Source organism: Aricia agestis, chromosome 20 (assembly GCF_905147365.1).
Source record: "Aricia agestis chromosome 20, ilAriAges1.1, whole genome shotgun sequence".
Classification (NCBI taxonomy): Eukaryota; Metazoa; Arthropoda; class Insecta; order Lepidoptera; family Lycaenidae; genus Aricia; species Aricia agestis.
Genome location: NC_056425.1, coordinates 3,745,136 through 3,771,745, shown reverse-complemented (window position 1 = coordinate 3,771,745; position 26,610 = coordinate 3,745,136). Strand labels below are relative to the sequence as shown.

Sequence of the window (26,610 nt, the reverse complement as noted above, 5' to 3'; positions counted from 1 at the left end):
AGTTCACAGTACACTACAATAGAACAAAGCACACAACAATAAAGACAGAGAAAGAAAAAAAAAAAAAAGACATGCATACTATAAGCCTAACCACATAATAGGTATACTTACACTTAATTCGAATTTTAACACAAACAAAATTTTACAAATAATTTACACAAGTACATAATATTTTTGTGGTGCGGCACGGATTGAGTGCTTCGGTATAAGGCAGTGCAGTGCGAAAAGTTGTTGAATAGGACTCCACTCAGGTGGTCACTACAGGATAACTGTACCACGATCCCTGGTATTATGTGGATCCTTGTGACTGCCAGGCGTTTGACAGACACACAACACACAGCATAATATATAACATAAACTAGATAAAAAATTTATATCTAGTAATAAATAATTCATATTCTTAGAATGTAAAAAAAAAAAAAAAATAATAATAACCTATTAAATATGTGCGGTAGTGGAAGTGTAATTACATATTAATATATAAATAATATGGATAAAATAAAATAGCATACTAAAAACATGTAGTAATTGAAATGTCCAGTCTCGGGGCTACTGCAGCTTAGTATAACGTGAGAGGCCACCGTGTCGGCTAGACAAAGGCGGCAGGCGGCAGCTTGACGGGATTTCGGGCGAGATAAGGGAACGGGCGCGTGCGCTTCACTTCAGCGCGGCCCGCACGCAGAGCAGAGCTTTATATAAGTAATATGAAATATACGCCCGACCACGTGGTGTGGTTGTGGTTGTCGTGTGGTTGTGGTACGTGTTGTAAGGGCCCTTAGATAGAATCATTTTACTACGGGAAAACAGCCATTAAAATTTCACGCAGTATAAGTTAAATGTTGCGTTTATGAAACCACTTTCATAGACACAACGAAGGACACAACATTTAACATAACTATTGAATATACACTTGCGTGCAAAAAAATCGACCCACCTCTCTCCTTATGATTCAAACGGTAATAGCTCAAGAAATATAATTAGTATTAAATAAATGTTGGTATCGTTTTAAAGGTAGTACAATAAGAATTTAATTAATGCTATAGTTATTGTAACTGTAAATCGTTTACTAATTCTACAGCCTTAAAACAAAAACCGGTCAGTTTGGCATAACATTTCAGTAGGCGATTAAGGACATCTTTCTTGTAAAAAACACTAACAAATTGATTTCAATAGCTCGTAGTGCCACCCATTACCCTAATTTAGGTTTCTATACGGGTTTTCCTTGACCTTATCAAAGTTATGATGAACTCCTGAGCGATACTATGCCGATCTTCTTGTACAGCCACCCGGAGGTCCTAAAGGGTATCTGCGGCAAGAGTCCGGGCCCTGACCCTCCTTTTGAGTTCTCCCCATGGGTGCTCAATAGGATTAAGGTTAGGACTCCTTGCTGGCCAGTCCAAACCCGAAATTTCGACGTCGGAGAGAATATATTGACGAACTTTCGCAGCAACGTGCGGTCGAGCATTATTCTACATCAATATGAAACCTTCATCAACAAAACCAGCACATGGCACCGCATGTTGTCCCAGTATGCCCTGAATGTAGCGATAGGTACTCAAAGTGCCAAGGCGCGGCCCGGTTACGAACTCAAGATTGGTTTATGCATCAAAAGAAATCTCGCCCCATACAGTCCCCGAACACCTACCAAATGGAAGCCTTTCGTCAATGCACACCTGCGCAAATCATTCTCCTTATCTACGGTATGCTTTTCTGCGACCATCGTTACCATAAAGACTGATTTAGCTTTCATCAGAAAAGAGCACGACCCGCCGTTGCTCCAATGAAAAATCAACATGAGAACGTGCGAAACTAAGCCGCGCTTGACTGTGTGCTGGGGCTAATTTTGGACCGTTAGCGAGTTTTTGTGAAGTCAAACAGCTGCCTGCAAGTCTTCGTCGTACAGTCTACTCAATTACTGTAACTCATCGGACTTCTCTTGGCCGTCGTGGTACTTGAACTGAAATGAGATGTCGAATCCGCAAGGACGTTGACACCTTAAAACGGTCATCACGTTCAAATGTAGCCCAATGTCTTCCTGAACATGGTCGCATGGTAAAGTTTAGAGTCTCTAGAATACTTCGGTATACTCTTGTAAACGAAGTTCGACTTAAATTAAGACTTCTAGCTACAACTCGTTGTCTAAATTCAGCTCTTAGCAAAGCCCCTGCTTGAGAGGCTTTATTTGGAGTAATATCCATTTTGCCACAAAGAAATTACGTTTAAAATGAAGTTAAATGAACAATAAATCAATAAAAATCGAAACAAAACAAAAACAATAAGATTTGACCGATTTTTCATACAGAACAAAACCGTTCAATTAACGATTAAAAAACTGAGTGATGGGGGTGCTTAGTGATTTGTGTCGTTTGTAGTTAAGCATGTTGGTTTTAGAAAATGTAGAGTAAACGGACACATTCCCTATCATATTTACTCGCATTATTAATAAAAAGAAATAATAAATAACTATAACTTTTTAAGATATAGCGACTTGAACAGAAATGCGCGGGGTGGGTCGATTTTTTTGCACGCAAGTGTATTATAGTCTTCCCGCGATGCGTACAAACTAAAGGCGTGTGATGATAAATTAAAATAATAGAAACATCGGTGAAAGAATGACTCTGATCGCTCCATATAAAATGCTTATACGTAAGCTAACATTTTATACGGAGCGTTTTGGGAATGATTATTTTATGTGATTTTCGAATTGTTATACCTTGGGCAGTTTTTAAGATATCAGAGTCATTCTTTCACCGATGTTTCTATTTTTGAGAGTTATTTTAATTACTTACAAGTAAACATAAACATAGACAATAGCCTATTCGTGATCGTATGTCATGGGACAACGTGACGAGCCCGTTTATAATGACTACAGGCCACAATTATTGTCAAGATAACGTGGCCAAATAGGTATTGAGCCACTTAACCCTTACATCCACAAATATCCTCTAATTGGGCTACTTAGTGCCTTATCACACTGGCGATTAGCGAGCGATTTGAAAGCGACGCGATTGCGCAGCGCTCGCTAATCGCCAGTGTGTTGAGGCTCTTAGGAAATATTTGTGGTCATTTTGAACATTAGAGCTATCATATTGACGTACATACGAGATAGCATTGCTTATTTGTATTAATATTTTTCTGTCATAATAATGTTACGGTACATGGTATACGGACACGTGGTGCGCAAGTACATACTCGAACCTTCTAAAAAGGTCCAATGTTTGTTTACGTGTTTACCCTTTATTTGTTAGCGTGTTTGAATTTAGACCTTATGACTGAGTCCATAAGGTCTAAATTAAATTCAACTTACTGCACTTATCGCAAGGACGGCAGTTTTATTGTGGTACATGCCCGAGCCGCCTAGAAATTTCCCACGGTTGTTTACTTGTTTACGTGAATCGGGAAATTTCTGGAATTCGTCTCGCCATATAAAAAGAGCCGCAGGCAGGCACGGCAAGTCAGTTCCGTTCGAGCTATCATCAAGGCGATTTCGGAGTGAACACAAGTGATCAATAGTGAGTGAACCAGTGAAACCTGCGACTTGGCTACGACCTAGGACAGTGATAGTGCTTAGTGATTGGACCCAGTGATTTGTGTTTGGACTTAGTGCTAAGTGTTGTGACCTAGTGTTTAGTGCAGTGTTAATAAAGTCTTCAAGAGAGTCACCAGGTCTTTCTCTCCAAATCCTCGAACCCTAGCACGTAACAACTGGTGTCAGAAGTGCGATTTGGAGATGCCATTGACTCCGAGAGAGGACTTCAAGGGGAGTGTCAGGACAAGGGCGCAGCGAGCTGCTGCCATTGACTCCGAGAGAGGAGTTGCGGAGGCCACACCCACTGGGGACCAAGCTCCGCCCACTGAGGGACAGGCCCCACCCACTGGCCCCGCCCACATGGCTCCGCCCACTGGCCACGCCCACCAGGCTCCGCCCACTTTGGCTGAAGCCACGCCCACTGGCTCCGCCCACCGGGACACGCCCACCGGCCACACCCCTCAGGCTCCGCCCACTTTGGGCATGGCCACGCCCACTGGCTCCGCCCACCAGGCCACGCCCACTCAGGCCACGCCCACTAGCTCCGCCCACCGAGCTCCGTCTGCTCAACCCCTGCCTACTGGCTCCAGCCACCATGCATCGCCCGTAGCTTCTGCGGCCCCTCAAGTGGCTCCCCAATTACAAAGCCTAATTGAGTTAATTCAGGCTCTGCAAGAATCACAAGACCGCAAGTTCGGCGCTTTACAAGAATCACAAGACCGCAAGTTCGGCGCTTTACAAGAGTCACAAGACCGCAAGCTCGGCGCTTTGCAAGAGTCACAAGACCGCAAGCTCGGCGCTTTGCAAGAGTCACAAGACCGCAAGCTCGGCGCTTTACAAGATTCTCAAAGAGCTGAAATTCGCGCTTTGCAAGAGTTACAAGAACGCAAGCTCGGCGCTTTGCAGGAGTCACAAGAGCAACAAAAGGACCTCCAAGAAAAAGCGCTTGGAGCTATAAAGGATGTCAGTGACACGGTGGTTAAGCTTCGAAAAGATGTCGACGTAATGGACGAACGAGTTACGGGGTTAGGAGTGGATATGGAAAATGTGAAAACTAGCCTCACAGAACTACAGAAGTGGAAAGTGCGCGTGGAAACCACAGGAATCGCGACGTCTAGTGGAACTTCCGTAGTGGTACAAGGACCAAGAGTTAAAGTGCCACCATACGACGGTACTACTTCTTGGAACGCTTATCGTCAGCAATTCCAGACGGTTGCTTCTGCCAACGGATGGAATGATGAACAATGCCTGACCGCTCTCACAGTTGCGCTCAGAGGGCAAGCTTTGTCGGTCCTAGAAGCGCATACAGGAAATGGGTTTAAAGACCTGATGGAGGCACTTGAATCCAGATACGGGGAGCGACACCTGGAGCACGTGTTCCGTGCCCAACTGCGTGACAGAGTCCAACGCCCAGGAGAAGGACTACAACAATGGGCGTTGGAAATAGAAAAACTGGTCAAGAAGGCACACCCAGGAGCCGATTCCAAGATGATCGACACGAACATTGTGCAAGCATTTGTCGACGGAATCAGGGACCTAGAGGTCAGAGCTGCAGTGAGGCTACGTCACCACACCTCGCTTAAGGAAGCATTGGCGCATGCTTTAGAGGTCGAGGCTGTTCGGCGTGACATACGGCAGACATATAAAATCCGCGAGGTCTCTGAGGAAGTCAAGGAGGTTAAGGCTCCTACGAAGAGAAGTTCTGGAGCCATGTGCTACAAGTGCGGCGAGAGAGGCCATCTTCAGCTTAACTGCCCGCAGAAAGAGACCCAAATGGCAAGGATGAAAATGCTCGAGGAACGTCTGGAACAAATGGAGGAGCTGCAAAAGCAAGGGGCCTCGTTCCCTGCCCGGGATCAGGGAAACGAATAAAAGCCAGGACTAAGGGGCGAGTGCTGGCTGACACGGAGGAAGCCCCGATAACTGTTATCTCCCAAGCATGCAGCGGGAACAGTCTTGTGATTCAGGGGACTATTAACAGGACGGATTGCAAAATGACTCTAGATACAGGAGCCTCTAGAACGATAGTGAACCCAAATCTGGTAAAAGCCGCAAGAAGACACAAGAGGAGAATTAACTGTCGGCTCCTTACTGCCTCCGGTCAGCCAATACCCGTCCTGGGAGAAATGTCAGTTACGATTAACGTAGGGGGATCCTCATACCCTCATGACGTTATCGTGGCTGAGATTATGGATGATTGCATCTTGGGTTTGGATTTCATGAAGAAGCACAACTGCAGAATTAATGTCGCCGACGGAGTGTTCAAGTGTGGCGAAGAAGAAATTTTCATCCTTGGAGGCGCCTGCGGGAAAGTTGAATGTGTAAAGAAAGTCATAATACCTGGACGTGCGGAAGCTCGGGTGCTGGTGAAACTACCGCCAGCTGGAAAGAAGAAGTCAAACAGATGCGTGTTAATCGAAGACACACCTACCAAGACATCAGCGCATAAATTGATGACGGCAAGAACCCTTGTTAGTGGAAGCAGTAACGCTGTGGTCAGAGTTTTGAATCTTGGTGATCGCGAGTTCTGCTTGAACAAAGGTGATGTCATTGGAAAGTGCGAGGAAGTTGTCTGGATGAGAAAGTGTAATTCGATCACAGGCTCAGACTCAGCAAACACCAGCAACTATGGAATAGTGACTGAGCTACTCGATGACTGCAAGAGTAATCTGACTTATTCGCAGAGCATGAAAGCTAAGAAGTTTTTACAACGCCACGCGAATATCTTCTCCAGTCAGGAAGGCGACCTTGGAAGAACGTCGATGGTTCAGCACAGGATAGATACCGGAAGCGAGAACCCAATTCGTCAACGAGCAAGACGGATACCCATTGCAAAGGAAAAAGAAGTTGAAGGCCTTTTGGAGGACATGAGAAGGAATAAGATAATTGAACCGTCTGCAAGTCCGTGGTGCTCACCAGTTGTATTAGTGAAGAAGAAAGATGGCAGCACAAGATTTTGTGTGGACTACAGACGTCTCAATGATGTCACTAAGAAGGACAGCTATCCATTACCTCGAATCGACGACACTCTGGATACCTTGAGTGGCATGAAATGGTTCTCGACCCTAGACCTGAAATCTGGATACTGGCAGGTGGAAATTCATCCAAAAGACAAGGAGAAGACAGCGTTCTCCACCGGTAAAGGTCTATGGCAGTTTAACGTCATGCCCTTTGGATTGTGCAACGCACCTGCCACATTTGAGCGACTCATGGAGTGTGTACTGGCAGGCTTAGTTGGAGAGGCTTGCTTAGTCTACTTGGATGACGTCATCATTGTTGGCCGCGACTTCGAGGACCATTTGCGAAACTTAGAACGAGTTTTCGCCAAAATAGAGGGGGCCAAGTTAAAGTTGAATCCGAAAAAGTGTCGTTTATTCAGGAGTAAGGTGAACTATCTCGGCCATGTTATCTCCAGTGATGGAATTCAGACGGACCCGGAGAAACTAGAAGCAGTCCAAAATTGGCCAAGCCCTAAGAACAAAACCGAAGTGCGGGCATTTCTTGGCCTATGCTCCTACTACAGGCGTTTTGTTAAGGGATTCTCAGAGATAGCCAAGCCATTACATCGGCTGACAGAAGATAAACGACAGTTTATTTGGGACGAGACTTCCGAAGATTCTTTTCAGAAACTAAAGAAACATCTGTGTGAAACACCAATCCTGGGGTATCCACAACCTGAAGGTCAGTTTATAGTCGACACGGACGCAAGCAACACGGCCATTGGAGGGGTGTTATCTCAAAAACAGGGTGAAAGAGAAGTTGTAATTGCATATTTCAGCAAATCTTTATCTAAGCCAGAGAGAAACTACTGTGTGACAAGAAGAGAACTCTTGGCTGTCGTAAAGACGCTACAACATTTCAGCAAGTATCTCATCGGCAGACAGTTTTTACTGCGAACTGATCACGCAGCCTTGAAGTGGCTACTACAATTCAAGAACCCAGAAGGCCAAGTAGCTCGATGGATTGAACAACTCCAGGAGTATGACTTCAAGACGGAACACCGCAGCGGAAAGGCACATGGGAATGCCGACGCACTTTCGCGAAGGCCGTGTCCGGAAGACTGCAAACATTGTGTTAAGCAGGAATCTAATGAAGTAACATTAAAGTTAACGAAAACAAGTCCTTTGGGCCTATGGGAGAATGATGCTATGAGGGAGGCTCAAGAAACAGATGACGACCTTCGGCACATCATCACATGGAAGAAACGGGGTGATGAAAAACCAATCTGGAGTGAGGTTGCACCCACTGGCGCTGTCACTAAGGCGTACTGGGCGCAATGGGACAGCCTGATACTTCAAAACGGAATACTCTACCGGAAATGGGAGAAGACCAACGGCAGAGAGTTCCATCTTCAGATAGTTGTCCCAAGAACGAGAGTACCGGATGTTCTCCGTGAAATGCATGATGGCGTATCAGGAGGTCATCTAGGAGTAAAGAGGACGTTAACAAAAGTGCGAGAACGATTCTACTGGTTACATTGTCGAGACGATGTACAGGATTGGTGCCGCAAATGCACTACTTGCGCTGCAGTGAAGGGACCACAGACAAGGAGCCGTGGGAGCCTGCGCTTGTATAACGTTGGCGCACCGTGGGAACGAATCGCAGTTGACGTAGCTGGGCCATTTCCCGTGACGGAATCGGGAAACAAGTATTTTATGGTCGTCATGGATTACTTCACCAAATGGCCCGAAGTGTTCGCCATACCAAACCAAGAAGCTACAACAGTCGCTTCTAAATTAGTCGAAGAAGTGATATCTCGGTTTGGTGTGCCTCTGGAAATCCATTCTGATCAGGGCAGGAATTTCGAATCGCAGGTCTTCCAGGAAGTGTGCAGAATTTTGGGAATGCATAAAACGAGGACCACCGCGTACCATCCACAGTCTGATGGAATGGTTGAGAGATTTAACCAGACCCTTGAGAGGCATTTGGCGAAATTGGTAGATGACAAACAAAAGGACTGGGACAAGTATATACCACTCTTCCTTCTGTCGTACCGTACCGCCGAGCATGAGAGCATAAAAGCTACCCCGGCGTATGTCAATTACGGTAGAGAACTACGAGTACCAGTAGACCTTTTGACAGGAGGATCACCGGAAGAACCAAAGGCCGTACCAGATTATGTCTGCGATTTAAGGGAAAAGATGCGTTATATACACGCCATAGTTCGGGAAAATGGGTTACAGTCAAGTGAGAACATGAAGACCAGATACGACCGGAAATCGAATACAAGCGGCTTCGAAGAAGGGTCACTGGTGTGGCTGCATAACCCAACTCGCCGAAAAGGCAAATCTCCAAAGTTGCAGACCAAGTGGGACGGCCCATACAAAGTGGTTACCCGATTGAATGATGTGACTTACAGGATTCAAAAGCAACCAAGAGGGACATTCAAAGTGGTACACATAGACCGTCTGGCGCGATACCATGGCAGTAACAATGATGCACGGGACGAGCATCTCTAAGAGGGGAGTAGTGTTACGGTACATGGTATACGGACACGTGGTGCGCAAGTACATACTCGAACCTTCTAAAAAGGTCCAATGTTTGTTTACGTGTTTACCCTTTATTTGTTAGCGTGTTTGAATTTAGACCTTATGACTGAGTCCATAAGGTCTAAATTAAATTCAACTTACTGCACTTATCGCAAGGACGGCAGTTTTATTGTGGTACATGCCCGAGCCGCCTAGAAATTTCCCACGGTTGTTTACTTGTTTACGTGAATCGGGAAATTTCTGGAATTCGTCTCGCCATATAAAAAGAGCCGCAGGCAGGCACGGCAAGTCAGTTCCGTTCGAGCTATCATCAAGGCGATTTCGGAGTGAACACAAGTGATCAATAGTGAGTGAACCAGTGAAACCTGCGACTTGGCTACGACCTAGGACAGTGATAGTGCTTAGTGATTGGACCCAGTGATTTGTGTTTGGACTTAGTGCTAAGTGTTGTGACCTAGTGTTTAGTGCAGTGTTAATAAAGTCTTCAAGAGAGTCACCAGGTCTTTCTCTCCAAATCCTCGAACCCTAGCACGTAACAATAATAAAATCAGTCTAGAGTCTAGACCAGGGATGTTGCGGATCCCGATTTTTTCACATCCGCGGATGCGAATGCGGATGTGGATTTTTAGAGGTTCACATCCGCGGATGCGGATATTGCGAATCCTACATAAATATAGTTAATAAAATGAAAAAGTATTATTTTCATTTTTATTAATGTACTACAAAATAATAGTACAGGTTCCCTAGAACAAATTTTTAAAAACCTCTACCACTTTTTTGTTAGTAAGTACACGAAGTTATAAATAGGAGCATAAAGCATTATACTTAAATTATCAAATAGTAATAATGCCGCTTTTTATTAAGTATGATCACAAACAAACACGCAGTGATTAATTTACACAAGACAATTGATGCACCACAATAAACGCGTCGGATCCTGTCGCCGTTTTCAGGGTTCCTTAATCAACCAGGAACCCTTATACTTTCGGTCTATCTGTCCGTCTGTCTGTCTGTTTCTCCGCGGTTTCGCTCAGAGAATAGCCTACAAAGCCGAAATTCGGCATGAATGCACATACATATAAACGATGTCGACAAAATCCATCCATACTAATATTATAAATGCGAAAGTGTGTCTGTCTTTCTGACTGTCCGTCTATCTGTCTGTCTGCCTCTTACCTCTTCACGCTCAAACCGCTGAAACGATTTTGCTGAAATTTGGCATGGAGATACTTTGAGTCCCGGGAAAGGATATACAATACCTTTTTATCCCGGAAAAATGTACGGTATCGCGGGAGCGCAATAAACGAATTTTGGCGCAACAGGATTACGGGCATCATCTAGTGGTATATAAAACCTTTAAAAACATTTATGGGGCCTCCCTTACACATCAAGCGGAGATAATTCTATTTATTTCGCATCCACTCCACCGTTTGTTAGGTTAGTCGTCGTCGTTGGATAGGGTTTTTAAAAAAATTACGAGTATTCTCAGATCATTTTCCGATTTAGGGATCCATTTGTGAAATATGCAAAGTTTTAAAGTGGAAGAAATCGTTAGTGTCCAGTGTCTCCCCTTCTAACAGCTATTAGCTAAACGGTTGATACTTGATTCTGAAAAATATGTGGAAAAATTCACGGGAGTAGGAAATATGCTAAATTTAAAAAGAAAATTATCTCGGCTAAGAAGACTTCATAACTTATGAAGTCTTCTTAGCCGAGATACTTTTCTTTTTCTCAATAACTTATGAATTATAAGTTATTGAGAAGTACAAAGAAAATTTTCGTTCAAATTCCTTTGAATGTAACTGAGATCATGTTGTTAGTAGTGTAAAACATGTTATAATTGTACATTCATTGACGATAAAAAACTTATTAAAAACTGGTGGTACTATAATGGAACCCTATATTGTGCGTGGCCGATTAATTGGCCGGCTTTTTCGCTCCCATTGGTCATTTGTCACGCGCAAACGGTACGCGCCATTCACAGACCCCGCCGCTTTTTTTTCTTGTCGCAACACGTATGACATTCGCATCCGCATAAAAATCCGCATTGATTTAATGCGGATGCGGATGCAGATGCGGATGTCCAAATCTATGCGGATGCTCCGCATTTACGGATGCGGATGCGGATATTCGCAACATCCCTGGTCTAGACTCCAGTAGTTCGAAACCGACCACAATAAGTGTCGTAATATTATAGAGTGTAGATTAAACCACATATTTTGATTGCAATGAATAAATTCAATAAGTTTATTGAAACAAACATACAAAGGTATTGTAAGGTAAATTGCATTTCAAAACTCATTACCATTAGTGTTTTGTACAGTCGCGAGCAATGTTTTTTTATTATTAAGTATAATAATTAATAATAAAATTATTTTAATTTTATTATTAATTATTAAAGTATAAATATAATTTAGGATTTTGTATGGATTTTGTGAGAATTTCAAGTGCCTAACTGTCACTATTATTAAAATTTACGAGCAAAAAAGGCCAAAAAAATGACGTTTCTTGTATAGGAGCCCCCTTAAATAATATTAACTTTATTTCACTTTTAGTATTTGTTGCTATAGCGGCAACAGATATACACAATCTGTGAAAATTTCAACTCTCTAGCTATAGCGGTTCTTGAGATACAGCCTGATGACATACAGACGGACAGATGGACAGACGGACAGACATCGAAGTCTTAGTAAATAATAGGGTCCCGTTTTTACCCTTTGGGTACGGAACCAGAAAATATAAATTCGGCACTATCTGAATCTGATAAGTGATGTTCTAATATGCCACACAATGACAAGTAGACCATGCAAGTGTGTTAATAGTTAATACCTATATTTTTTATTGGGTTATAAGTGCTTACAACTGTACATTACTGTCAACTAACCACATTATCATCATAATCAAACGCATTACAATCACATTGTCACATTGATAAACCAATTGCCGTGATTATGATTGTGAATCATCGGTAGGGACAGCAGAAATGCAGTACCACAAGTCACAACTAAGGAAAAGCACTAATGGCAGACGCTTTAAGGAAACATGGAACATTTGAATGTTGTAAAATATATATTTATTAAAATAAAGGATTGATAACTTCTTCCATGTCTTCAGTAACTCTTACAAAATAAAACTATTATGATTATTCACTGACAAATCAATTAAAAAATAAATTATTGGTCTTTTTGTAAACTTAGTCGTAACCACGGAATATATAACACTAAAGGAAGGGTCATAGCAAGTAAGCTTCATTGAAACTGCCGTCGCCAAACTCACACAGTAACATTTTACGCACACAAAAGAAATAACCAATCACAAAGAGATTTCATTTTTAAATACAATGTCGTAAAAACAACCCTAAACCTTTTGAAATAAAGAATAATTTAAATTTAGCAATACCGGCTCTGACTACCGAGTTCAGTTATTCAACGCTAGATGGCGCTTGACAGCTAAATATGATAAGACTTGAAGTTGTACGCAATTTTGCACCTTACGTCAACTAAAGTAATGTTTAAATCCGTACTCACGAATTTCCTTTTGCGTGCGAGTTATGTCCAGCTGGACATAACTATGGCACGCGGAACACGCCCATATGCCCTTTCCTGTAGTGTTATATATTCCGTGGTCGTAACACTAATAGATGACATCACAGTAAACGAACATCACTAATAGTAGACACCAATATGAATTAATAGTTGACATAGAACATTACATTACATTGAACATTTTTCCTATTATTAGATAGGTCTTTATTTGCCGTTTTTTCGAAAGATTTCATTTACTTCATCATAGTAACTACATGCATATGAAATATTATCCACGTTGTCTCCAGATTCTATATGCTAAAACTGTCTTTCCTTTTATTTTTATTTTTCATATATTTTTTCCTAGCAAATTTATTTTGAGTCTTTAGTCTACATGCTTCTCTTGCCTCTTCTTTTTTCTTTTCTCAGCTCTCCTTTTTCTTTTTTTTACTGCTAAAAAACTAAAGCAATCGATTTTTAGATCAGACAAGGTCTAATGTGTCAATTTTTAGGTACAGCAGTTCTAATTTGTTAGCTTGTTAATAGAATTATATTTTCAGAGAATATTGATAATATTTGCAGTAGAATAAACTACAAAATAACTTTAGAATGTATTGCAAAATGATGATATGAGTTCCATGTCATCTATTAGGTTTTTTACATTTTCAAGAACTAATAGTAAACACCCTTTGTATTGTTAGGGAAAATGGATAAAAAATCATAAATAAACATTAAATAGTGTAAACAACATGACCATTAATCCAATGAAATCAATAGAAATTACAATAATCAAATAAATGTATTCAAAACTTACGTGCAAAATTTCGCCTTCCTTAACCTATTTGCTAAGAAACTGCCGAGCGCGTGTTGACGTGGTCACATTATTTACGAAAACTGATCCCATTTTAAAATTTTGTTCCCGAAGGCATCCCTAATATATTTTTTCACGTCAACAGATAGCTTGAGAAGCTTATAAAATTTATAGTGTTGAGAAAAAATTAGACTAATTCTTATTTTTATGGTATTTTTGTCGTAAGTGTCATCTATTGGTTCCGAGTCTACCATTAGTGCTTTTACCTAAATATAATGCTAAGTACTCACATACGGTTTTACTCGATCGAGCAATCACGTCGAGCAAAACCCGCGGCTCGGGCTTTCGTCCACACATTCAGCATGACTCTATCGAGTAAGCTTGCCGTTCAGTGATCAGTATTCACCGAACCATCCGAGCCAAAGCATGTCTGTTCAACTAAGGAGAAGGTCGATTTGCACCACTCGAAGTCACGCCCACACCCTTGAGTAAAGCTCGACGGATCGCGTCGAGTAAGTTCGAAGGAAACATCGAGCCGGCTCGAAGCGAGCCTTCGAGCTGTGAGTTTTGCGGTCCACACGGTGGTTTTTGCTCGATTTCGAGTAAAACTATCGAGCAAAACCGTATGTGAGTACTTAGCATTAAATTGACATAACCCTACGCGACCAGCTGACGTAGATCTGTCAACTGCCTATCAATGAACTTTATTTCTCTGTACAGTACAATAGTCCATTGTTAATGTTACAATAATTTAAGTACAGAATATTGCATTTATTAGAGGAAGCAATTTTATTTTTGGGACATGTAGGGGAGGTCAATCGAAGCCTAACCTCAAGTTTGTGGGGTTGCCACTCTTGTCCCCCGGCCGCCATATTCTAAAAAGGGGTGACAACTGACAAAGTGACAACACTATTTTCGCGATAATTCGGAAACTATACGTCTTACAAAAAAATTGTGAGATCTTCATTTGTTGCAAATTTTTTTGCCTACAAATATGTTCATATAACTTTTTACCCTAAATTAAAAAAGTTATAAGCAAAAAATCAAAGATTTGCCCACTAGGCCACAGTCGTTTACCACGTGCCTAATGCTCTTTCATATTGGTACATTGCCAGCAATGCCAGCAACGGAATCTAATGACGTTAGCATCCAGTGCTCATTCAAAATTAGCCGTATTTAAATACAAAAAGCCGACAAAATAATTCCGAAATTACGCAAAAATTGCGAAATAATCCTTAAAAGACACACCACAGACACAATATCATAATTCATACATGCAAAAACATTTAAAACAAGGCCTATAAAAGAGAAAGCAGTGTAACTTGTCAACGGAAACTAAACTTTAAGCCCTTGCAAAAAAGGTCCGTAGGAAAAGAATGAGTGATGCTAAATAAAGTATACGCTATTGCAAATTATACTTAAACACGCCTTAATAAGGTTGGTTTTAGATTGTGGGTGGTGTAAACAAAAATATCCATAGTAGAAGCATGGGTGAAAATAAACTACATGCTGTTGTAAATTGTACCTAATAGCGTGATAATAAGATTGGTTTTACATTGTGTGTGGTGTGAACAAACTCACCTTACGGCGTAGTGAGGGGACGGCCGCGGCGCGAGTGCCGGCGCCGGGCGACGGCCGCCGTGCGCGAATATTTCGTACGCGAATCGATAACGAGTAACATCGATTATAGTGATTTAATCGATATCAGAAATATTGATAATTCGAAATGATTGTTAAACATAACATCATAAGACCTGCGGTGAAATCGATGTTTTTGGTACTTCTGTCTCATTATTCAAAAATAATTTATATAAAATTGTAAGCAAAGATTAGGTAACAAAAATTTAGCACCATTTTTGTAACTTAGATTTATTTTGCATGTAGTATTCACTTCAAGAAGGATGTACACCACGTTATGATACTTACTAACTTGTATTTAGAAATAAGTTGTAAATGTGTATTATCTAGTTTAGTGAATCAATGAAAAAAAAATAAAAAAAAAATATATCATAAATCATAATAAACATAATATTATGATATGAATATTGTAACTATAAGCAAAACTAGAGTTCTCTAGTAACTTCGCAAAACACAAACAACAAAGGCAATCCGCAATAGGTAACTATTATGAGTCTATTAAATTTTTTTAAACACTAAAATTAAATCAGTAGTTTATAATAAGTAAGTAAGTCTCTATTTCCAAGAAATTGGTTACAATGATCCTATTTTAATTATTTTTATTGTTCACAATTATATAATAGTTCACAATTTAGGCGCTAACGTGCAACAAACCCTGCATGGGTTTGTTGCACGTTAGCGCCTAAATTGCTAAAACCTGCTAAAACCTTTTTTCTCCGTAGTCGCTTAAAATGTAGCCAAAGTTTATTCCGAAAGTACATTAGTAAAATTGTAATTAAAATAAAAATTCTCAACAAGATAGATTTTATACTATTTACCTTGAATTTTACTCACCGCAACAAAATTAATATTTTCATGTTCGGATATTGTCACTCGCGAACAATTACTACTCAATCTCGTAAAATAAAAACAAAAGTTATAATCGTGTATTTACGCTAATCGAAAAAAAACTAAAAAAGTTCAGTCCTGCGCGTGGTCAGGGCGGGCGCGTGTCAGGGCGGCGCGGTGGGCGGCATTCAGTGGCGGTACACCGTGCGGGCAACTCGCGCCGCCTCTCGCGACAAACTTTACGCGATAACATAGTATATTGTATGTTCAAACTATGTTGCTAATTATAACATATTAAATTGTTTAATATTAAAAACATTAAAAATAAATTAATATATTATTTTTAATAAAAGTTATAAAAAGTTCGATTAACAAAAGTTAAACAAAAGTGATGTTAAACTATACATTTTAAGTTGTTTGTTAATTTGAGACTAAACAAGACTTTGTTGGATGAGATGCTGTTGTGAAAATTTTAAATTTTCATTAACCTAAGTAAGTGACTGTTTTGATAATTAGATATATTTAGGTATTGTTATATTTTTTACTAATAAATACAATATCTCTGTAACACTATTATTTATAAGAATAAAAAGTCTTAGGGCCTGTTTCACCACTTCCTGATAAGTGACGAATAGGCTATCCACCAATTAACTTGACAGGTCAAGTATGGAGAATCTGTCTAAAAAGTTCTGAATAGCCTATTCGACACTTTATCAGTATGTGGTGAAACGGGCCCTTATTAAATTAAATCCTTAATTTTTATAAATATCACAATAATTATTATGATCAAAATCCGCTCACTTTCGCGAAAAGAACTATAACAAAAGTAACAAACATACACACACTCAAACTTTCGTTGTTAGTGTAAAATATTTACGGAATAGCATAGAACAGTCTTTTTTAATTTGGTAAATGTTTTATTTGTTTAAAGACATATTAACCGTTTATTGAAAGTTCCTTATCGTGAAACTATGTAAAGTTTATGATTTAAGAGGATACCACAGCGGCTAGAGAAATGAAAAAAAAGTACGTGTAATATCTATAGCTGTCTCCCTTACCTCAAGCCTATACCGCAGAACGCGATAGAGACAACTGCAGAAAATCCAGAAAATCAACGATTCGTTGTCCCCTGATTCCTTCTCCAAAACTTAACCGATTTAAGTACTTTTTTCATTAAAGATTAAAAAAAGGCTTGAGCTGTGTTCCTATGTTTTGCTTTTTTTGTATAATCTATCCAAATCTGTTTTCTGGACGTTTGAACACAGTGGAAAATCTGGCCATTTTTTTGGGTTTTTGAACGTTCATATCTTATTTAATAATTAAATTATGAAAAAAAAGAAAACATAGGGACATTGTATTAGTGGCCATAGATATTCAGGAAAAAAATTATAACTCTACTAGCATTATCCAGGGAGGAAACAGGGGACAACGTTTGTATGGAAAAAATGGCGGTGTGGAATCCTCTTAATTAGAAAATTAATGCTATAAATTTTAACCGACTGTGCCAGAAAGAAGGCGAGGATTTCTAGTGTATGTGTGTTTATGTACAGTATGTCTCTATCACCTAAATGGCTCTAGCTATAGTATCAATTGAATTTAAAAAAATATACTATTACGCGACTACTTTAAGTAAGTTGGCAATCGTGTAGAGGGGCTTTATTCGTTTGTGATTACCCGTATTCGATGCCTACTCATGAGCTATGACGTTGGCAAACGTGGTTATCCATCACAGTCCAACATAGGCCTTGAGACACTGTTTCTATCAAAGTTGTCTTTTTGTTTTTAGAATATAGTTGGACACTGTTAATCATAATTTGTTATTATAAGTTAATTATTATTACTTACTTACTTAATACAATCTTGTACTGCGTTCGTTACTAAACACCTGGCTTTTTAGCCAGGACATTTCTTTATCGTTTCTTTAAATTCGATCAAAATATTATATGAAATTGACATAGGCGGTCGATAAAATAATGTCGACATTGGACTCATGTTAGGAATCGTCTTGGCTAGGAGCTCTAATCTCTTTCTTGTGGATGCTTGCTTAACACAAATGCTTAAAACAGCTTTCAGTTATCAATTCAAAGTTTAAGGCCATCCCCTGAGCAAACTACCGTGACCATACATTTGCCGCGTTGCCGAGATCGCACCAAAATCCTATTTTTTGTTACTTATGTTACTTTAAATCTGACCTAAAAAAAATTCAAACGGCGAATATGTAGTTAATAAAATTGTCGATCTATTGGCATGTGTTTCAAATAAACGTAATTTGTAAATACTAGGAAGATGCTAAATGTATGCTTAAATTTAAATAAAATGGTATTACTTTGGAAGCTGATATCATGAGTATAATAAACAAAAATAGGAAATTAATAACGGAGAAAGGAATGTTCATATGCTGAAGATATGATGTATTTTTATTATAATTTTGTAGCTTTCAAATTATGAGTTAATGAGACTCTAAAAACGGTAAATTCCGGCATCTCCGCAGGAGGAGCGCCTAAAGAGCCACGGCCCACGTTTAAATAAAGTATCAGCTAAGTCGCGACTCTCACAAATAGAATACAATAACGATATTCTCGGCCGCGTTCGACCCGAAATAAGTTCGTGGCCTTACTCGGCCTCGGGTATAAATAGAACGGGCAGGTAGCAACATACTATGTTACAAATGATAGTAAAGGGGTTGAATGCGGTAAAGAACTATATGAATTGGAGCAAGATGATGATGATTGAACAATGCTGATTGCTGGTTCTCTTAGTCCTTGTTAAATAAATATTTCCAATTTATCTGATGTTTCTTTTCTGTTCTTTGTTGCCTGAGTATTTAAGTTTATCAGTCACATCTCTCTCTTAATGTTGTTCTCCATTAGCAGGTGGTTTCTTAAACATGTTTTTTTTTTAATGAAATAAGGGTGCAAACGAGCAAACGGGTCACCTGATGGAAAGCAACTTCCGTCGCCCATGGACACTCGCAGCATCAGAAGAGCTGCAGGTGCGTTGCCGGCCTTTTAAGAGGGAATAGGGTAATAGAGGAGGATAGGGATGGGAAGGGAAGGGAATAGGGGAGGGTAGGGAAGGGCTATTCCCTATAGGGTAGGGGATTGGGCCTCCGGTAATCTCACTCACTCCGCGAAACACAGCGCAAGCGCTGTTTCACGCCGGTTTTCTGTGAGAACGTGGTATTTCTCCGGTCGAGCCGGCCCATTCGTGCCGAAGCATGACTCTCCCACGTCTAAGTATATAATATGTTCGATATATATTAAGGACTGCGCAGGCATCGTCTTCCCGTGCAACATATATCCACAGCTGAACGCTGTTCTTTTTACTACAGCAAAAATATACAGAACATCTAGAATTTTTTTTTCCCGTTTAAATTACTGTTATTAAGAATCAATCGACGCCTGCCATGTTAAAAAATTTCGATCAGTAGATTAGGTGTTACGGTGACAATAACAAAGGTCTATAGACTAAAATCTATTGCATCGTTCTTTGTCACAATCGGATAAAACCACCATCACTCCGTCAAAGCTCCGGGCTTTCCCACTTATTTTTCACGATAACTTGAATTGAATATATTTGTATTTTGAATTGAATTGTAATTTATTCGTGTTGACACAATCTATGGAGCGCGGTGCATAGCTATTGACAGTGCTCGAGCACCAGTGAGAGTGAGGAAATGCGATACAGCGTAGTGTACCGTATACTGTTATTGATTTACTTATAAAGAATCTAACATTGAAGAATACTGCTAAATACAATATAACCTTGCTTTAAACTTTTTCACAGCGCCTAAAGCTGTTATTAGACCGCCTAGAACATTTTTTTGAAAAATAACTTGGTAGAAATTAAACCTTATCTCATAATTTATACTAAAATTATGAGATAAGGTTAACGTAACGTTTTAACCTTTGGGCACTCAACTCTAAAACAGCAAAATTACATTCTCAATTCAAAATTTTCAATTTCTTTGGAATATACGAAAACAGTAACCTTTTAAAATATGACCTACATAGTGCTCAATTCCAATAAAGGGCCTTCATATTTCAGTACCTAAAGCCCAGAACAAAGGGTTTCATCGAGGACGTGGACCTACGGATGTCCCATACAATACTGTATTAAAACTGTACTAAATCTGTATAGATTTTTGCAGAGGAGATAAAACAACATTGCTAGAGAGTCGTATTCGAAACATTTTTCAAGTTGAAAAGACAGCAGATATTTAGAATTTAGAATTTATTTAGAAAAGACACTTAAAAATAACATATACAATAATTTGATGTTCTAGTACTTAAACTAGGCCTAGCCTGTCTCTATATATTTTGTATGGAAATATGAAAGAAATAGCAACGCGGCCAGGAATGCCGACTGCAGTAAATAAGAAACATCAGTAGTAGGCAGAAGTAGGGTAACCACAAAGAATATATTACGCAAAGCTTAGAGCAGAGGTCGCTACTAGCACATACAGTAAATAATCCGACATGTTGCACACGTCTACAATCAATCAATTTCAAACACTGACCTCCATTATACAAGCACGCTGGACTTATGATACCCACGGCCCACCTGCTTTTTGTGCCTATTTGAATCGAAATCAGCGCCCCCAATGCGGGGGAAGAAAACTAAATCTGGCGTAACTTGCAAATGGCCGCTTAGTCGCTATTGGTTGAATAATACTTCGTTCCAACCTACGCGACCAAGGCGGGAGCGTCAAGTTGCGTCAAGTTGTCAAATGGCTATAGCCACACTGTGCACTTCCATATTCAATTTTCGTCATCAACTTTCATATTGGTGAATTCAATAATTGAATGCGTCAAAGAACGCAATGCCAATATTGTCATTTTTGAAGTTTTGGATACGGTCAGAGGGCATGCGTCGCGGGCATGCCTCACGTTCGCTGTTAACTGCGCTATAACGCATGCCTTTGACGAACAGAAAAAGGCACAGTGTGGACAAAGCTGTGTGTTTTGTATTCAAAACACACATTTGACAACTTGACACAACTTGACGCTCCCGCCTTGGTCGCGTAGGTTTGAACTTTGAACGAAGCCTTAGTTACAAGTACTCCCACTACTGCTCTCTTCCCCCGCACTGAGGGCGCTGATTCCGCTTCAAATAGGCACAAAAACCAGCAGTCATTTCAAAAAGTACATTAAGTCCAGGCTCCAGCGTACTTGTATAATGGAGATCAGTGATTTCAAACGTCGAACAAAACATTTTGTTTACGTCTGTGCTGCTGCCGCCTCTAGTGTGAAAACGTTGCAGTCAATACATACTAAAAACATGCACTTTGTAAAATTGAAACGGAGAAATAAGAAGTCAAGTGTTACGATTAAACTCCGTAATTAGGTTTAAAGGTACAAAGTACAAACTTCTAAGTTTTCAATCGTTACTTTGAGTTACTTTTAAACTTTTAAAACGGTTAACACTGGCAAGTTTAGCAGTTGCGTTAGAATCACAGATAGAGATCAAGATAGATACCGCATGTCGCACCATTTGTATGAAAACGAGCGTGCCACTTTTTTTCTACATACTGTGACGTACCGATGATAAGAAACGTGTCCATTAAGGCACTTTTAGGCATTTTAAAATTTCGATTGACGTCTTATTCCGATAGCAGACTAAAGAGACTTTCGAAAGACGAGCATTGATCGTCGTTTGGGAACGCGATATGGCACGAAAAGTACATACACATGCGGTATCTATCTTGATCTATGTCTGTGGTTAGAATAGAGTTTTCCTAAAATGAGCAGTATAATATGCTCATTTTTGTTGTGAAAGTAGAAGCTAAAATCTACAATCTACAAGAACGTAGCTTTGATTAAAAACTTAAAGAACTAAAAAATCTTTCTGTCCACTTTCGGGTTCGAGTAACTTCGATGAACATAACTTTATGGTAGGGTTGTTGAGGAAGTGATTATGAGGAAGAGGAGGAGGAAGAGGAATTTTCACGCGCAAATTTAGAGGATGCGGATGAGGAAGAGGATATTTTTTGAGGAAGAGGATGCGGATGAGGAAGCGGAAGAGGAAGCGGAAGAGGAAGCGGATGAGGAAGAGGATGATAGGAAATTATAAATACTAGCGGAGCCAACCCAAAAGTCTTTGTTCTGTCTGTACATAACTAGGTACATACATTACACAAAAATTAATTAAAAGACCAAACTATGAATCTAAGCCATTTTCTCAAAACACACACTATAAAGAATCATCAAAATCGGTCCAGCAATTAAGGAGGAGTTCAGTAACTAGTCTAAGAAAATTAGTTTCAAAATCGACGATCAGACCGAATAATTTGTGTAGTTTTTTCGTGTTATTTTATTTATTTTTTATTATTTTCAGGAAGAGCCTTCCCCCCCTCCAACACCGCCGGCTCTTGTCCCACCCTCGGAGACTTTTAGTATATTCATCTGGACGCCTTTAGGAACAACTGTACCAACTTTCAAAACTACACGAATTATTCGGTCTGAATTCCTTAATTTTCCCAGGTTAAACATACACAACAACGCACACAAAAAAAAAAGATGAGTGAATTATACAATTCTCTGGCTCTGGCGTGTGCGTTGCCATGATTGGATACGCGATGCGCATGCGCAGTGAAATTCCTCATAAATTCCTCTTAAATTTTGAGGAAGCGATAGCGGAAGAGGATTTTTTTATTTTTATTTATGAGGATGCGATAACGGTTGAGGAACCCAAAATATTGCGGAACTTCCTCATTATGAGGAAGCGGAAGAGGAATCCTCAGCAACCCTACTTTATGGTAAGAATCTTAGCTAATTTAAAACTTACGTAAGATTCTTTCTTCTCAAATGTTATAATATACTGGCTGACTCGGCCAACGTTGTTTTTCCATATATGTAAATTATTTCCAGTATCAATATAAAAAAAAGATAAAAACCTATTCTCAGGCCCAACGAATGTACATACAAAATTTCATTAAAATCGTTTGAGCCGTTTTGGAGAAGTTTGCGCACAAACACGAGATTTTATAATAAATATTAAATTTTAAATAATTAACATATTGGTTCAAAATCCACAAATAGAACCACGAAAAAAAAATGAATACACTTAGGCAGAAGTTTGTCGGAAGTTCGAGACATGGGCGAAGGCGGAAACTTCGGCTTATTAGCATATTATATCGCATCTACATAATACACGAATATCAAGTGCCTATCTTATTGCATTTACAATTTAGACGGTTGTCAGAATCGGAGTTTGCCTAGGCAAAATCGAATTGGATGGGCAGGTTGATTCTGCCCGGAGATGTCACTGGGAGAGACATTTCTGATCAATATTAATCCAATACTTCCATACTAATATTATAAATGAGAAAGTGTGTCTGTCTGTCTGTTACCTCTTCACGCTCAAACCTCTGAACCGATTTTGCTGAGATTTGGCATGGAGATACTTTGAGTCCCGGGAAAAGACATAATCTGTGAAAATTTCAATTCTCTAGCTAATACCGTTCTTGAGTTACAGCATGGAGACAGACAGACAGACAGAAAGACAGACGGACAGACATCGAAGTCTCAGTAATAGGGTCCCGTTTTTACCCTTTGGGTACAGAACCCTAAAAATGTACATACAAAGGTGACCCATAAAATCAACGTAAAATAACGTAAACGATCTTCCTACTCTTTTTACCCGCATGCAAGCTCGATTTAAAAAGTTTTATAAATTCAGTAACAAAAACTTATAAATTTCTATCACATTGCTAGAATGATTTAGAAAGTTCGTTTAAACAATGATATCTATCTATATATTAATACGTGAGAGAAAAACTTTGTAACGAAAAATGGGGAATCGTAGGTACATGAAATTTCGCTCAGTTATAGTTTATATGGTGAAGGAGCGCATCGAGCTAATATTATTTTAAAATTATGCTTTTATCATATATATTTTTAACAAATAAAACGTTACACACACTACGACACTACTACTAGGAAAAATGACAGATTTTGAGTGACATACGAATTATACTCTATTATTTATGGTTGAAGTCTGTTGACAACAAGTTGACAAATTGAAAATGGATTATTGTTTTTTTTATTTCATTTTAGATACTATTATACAATGCTTAAACGGCCAGTCAGCTGAGTCCCAGAGACAAGAATTGAAAAAAACTATGATGAAGTCAATATTTTTTACAAAATATAGGTAGCAGTCCTAATGTCGTTGCAAGTAAGGTCGAATTTCAACCATTGGGCGATCTCTAGTTATATATTATTATTATACACATACAACAAAAGAAATAGCTAATCACTATGCAATATGGAATGGAATTATCAATGAAAGTGATGTAACTGAAAAATTACGTATTTTCAGATGCCAACTCTCTATCTTGTCTGTACTATTGGAATTACCTTTCTAGGGTCAAGACAATTTAAGGTGGCACCAGCGGTTATTGCCTTTCTAGTTTAGGAGCTATGTGTAAAAGAACTCGCACTGCATTCTGTTAATCTATACATCTACATATATAAATAAAATTATATATGTAGATGTATAGTCTGTAGTGTCTGTTTGTAATATTGAAAGAACCGTTTTTTACTAGATGCATATGAACGTATATAGGGTACAGACAAAAACGTTTTTTACAATTTTTGTCCGTATGTTGTCTGTCTGTTTGTTCCGGCTATCTCTGAAATGGCTGGAGCGATTTTGACGGAACTTTTTTTAGCAGATAGCTGATGTAGTAGGGAATAACTTAGGCTACTTTTTAACCGACTTCCGAAAAGGAGGAGGACATAAATTATTTTACTTTTTTTGTATTTGTCCTCGGACAACTACGTCATTTGTGGACCGATTTTCAAAATTTAACTAAAGTTCACGCGGACGAAGTCGCGGGGAACAGCTAGTTTAAGAAAAAAATCAGACTATTCTAGTTTCATCGGAAAACGGCTTGGTTACCTCTTCGTATCATAATCATCATATTTATGAGTTTGAATTGATATAATCCATACTATGTTCACATCGTGTATACAAAATACGATATCACCCTAAGACTAGAAACATCTGTCACTTCATTGTCAATCGCGGTTTGTATAGAAAATTTACAAGTTTTTTGACAGAGAGTCAATGACCGCTATAGACAGAATTCCGCGATTTGACAATATATAATTCTGCTATTTTAAATGAACATTAATATTACTTCAATCCAATCCAGATATACTGTTCTTAACTGGGCGGAGCCGTGCGCAACTTCTAGTAATTTCTAAAACTTATAATGCATTCAAGATTACATACACTGAATTAGAAATTGCATAGTGTAATTTTCGAACAGTTTCAGAGCAATTTAGCAATTTGCAGGTGGAAATAATTATTAGTGCGCTGAAGGAATGTCGTAAGTTGACTTTGATAATTTTAGGCAAGCTCGCGCTCGTTATAAATGCTACCAAGTTTCGGGAAGTCATTAAAGTATAAGGAAATTGTATGCAGTGCCTTTTGCTACCCACACACGATTGGCAAGCGACGGTTCTAGGGGACAATGCCTACAACATTTTCGGCGATAGTGAAAGGTTTCATTGAAACCAGGCCAGCTCCGCAGGATTAAGAGCCCAAGTGTGTGCGCAGTTCACACGAGTGGCAGGCAAAGGTTCTAGGGGACAATGCCTACTACGGTTTCGGTGACAATTTCGGTCAGTTTCATGGAACTCAAGCTAGTTATAACGCAGGACTAATTTTAATGTGCCTAAGTGTGTGCGCAGTAAGTACCTACACAAGATCTCTCTCTCTCTCTCTCTCTTTATACCGACTTTACTTGCTTTTCTTGTAAGACAATCAGGTATCAGCCTGCATTGTCCTAAGTTTTCCCCAACTTGGAAACATTTTTCCAACGCTAAACCCTCAGCCAAAAAAGAACCTCTTTTGTCACCTTTTGAACTTGTTTTTGGAAGTCAGAAAGCATAACAAAGTAAGATTTTAAAACATTTTTCAACGCGAAATTCTCAGCCTACAATTAAACTCCTCCTTTTGGAAGTCGGTTAAAAGCATAACAAAGTAAGCGTCAAAGTCAAAAGTCGCTGGGGGAGGCGTGTCGGACATAGGAGCACAAATTGGGCACAACTTCGGTGCCGGGGGCACTGAATTTATTATTTAGGCGGCCTCTTGTGCCCCTGTTGTACTACAGACTACTATCTTTTATAATATATATGTAGCTTTTAACTAAGCCAAAAAGCTAAAGGGCTATGGTTTTGCACTTAATTTTGTTATAATTTAATATATTATATTTCCTTAATAACTAAATAATGAGTTCTCAAATTACACTCTGGATTTGTGTTGTTTTTTTTTCCACTGTTGAGATGTAGCTCAGTTTGGGAGTTTCTGTTCATCAACCGTTGGATGAACCTTTAACATAATATGGCAATTTACCACTGTCGGAAGAAGACGAAGAATACATATCTTTGACACTTGACAGATGACAAGTGTTTGCTGGCCGCTTTTTGCCGCGGATCGGTTTTGATGGCATTCGAGAAAATTTTGTTCTGATAATTTTTCCTTGAAAAGGCTTAATCCAGCTGGAATTTCAAGTTTCTTTCTCTTTTGGTTTTTCAATATAATCGCTGTGAACCTTTTGTGTGGTCGGCCGACCAAAGTGCATCAAAATTCAAGAGTACTTCAGCTACGCTCCGGAGCGGACCACGCGCTATAGAAGACAATCATCTTGCTCCTACAAGATCCAACGGGCTTGCTGCTACTGCAATTGCCTGATGAGCACCCCTGCTGACTATGGAACAGGTTAGTCGGGCATGATACGGATTCCGGAGTGTTTTTTATTTTGAGAACTTTGTATTATCC

General features: G+C 39.4%; 2 protein-coding genes across 3 annotated transcripts in view; one reads left to right on the top strand and one right to left on the bottom strand.

The window, feature by feature from the left end:
• The window catches only part of LOC121737191 (probable beta-hexosaminidase fdl), a 161,569-nt gene that overhangs the window by 35,830 nt on the left and 99,129 nt on the right, over positions 1-26,610 (bottom strand). The gene's annotated exons all lie outside the window — the stretch shown is intronic.
• The window catches only part of LOC121737192, a 57,186-nt gene continuing 46,859 nt past the window's right edge, over positions 16,284-26,610 (top strand). Inside the window, exon 1 of the mRNA XM_042128788.1 lies at positions 16,284-16,311. The gene's annotated coding sequence lies outside the window, so the exon portion shown is untranslated. The remainder of the gene's footprint in view (positions 16,312-26,610) is intronic.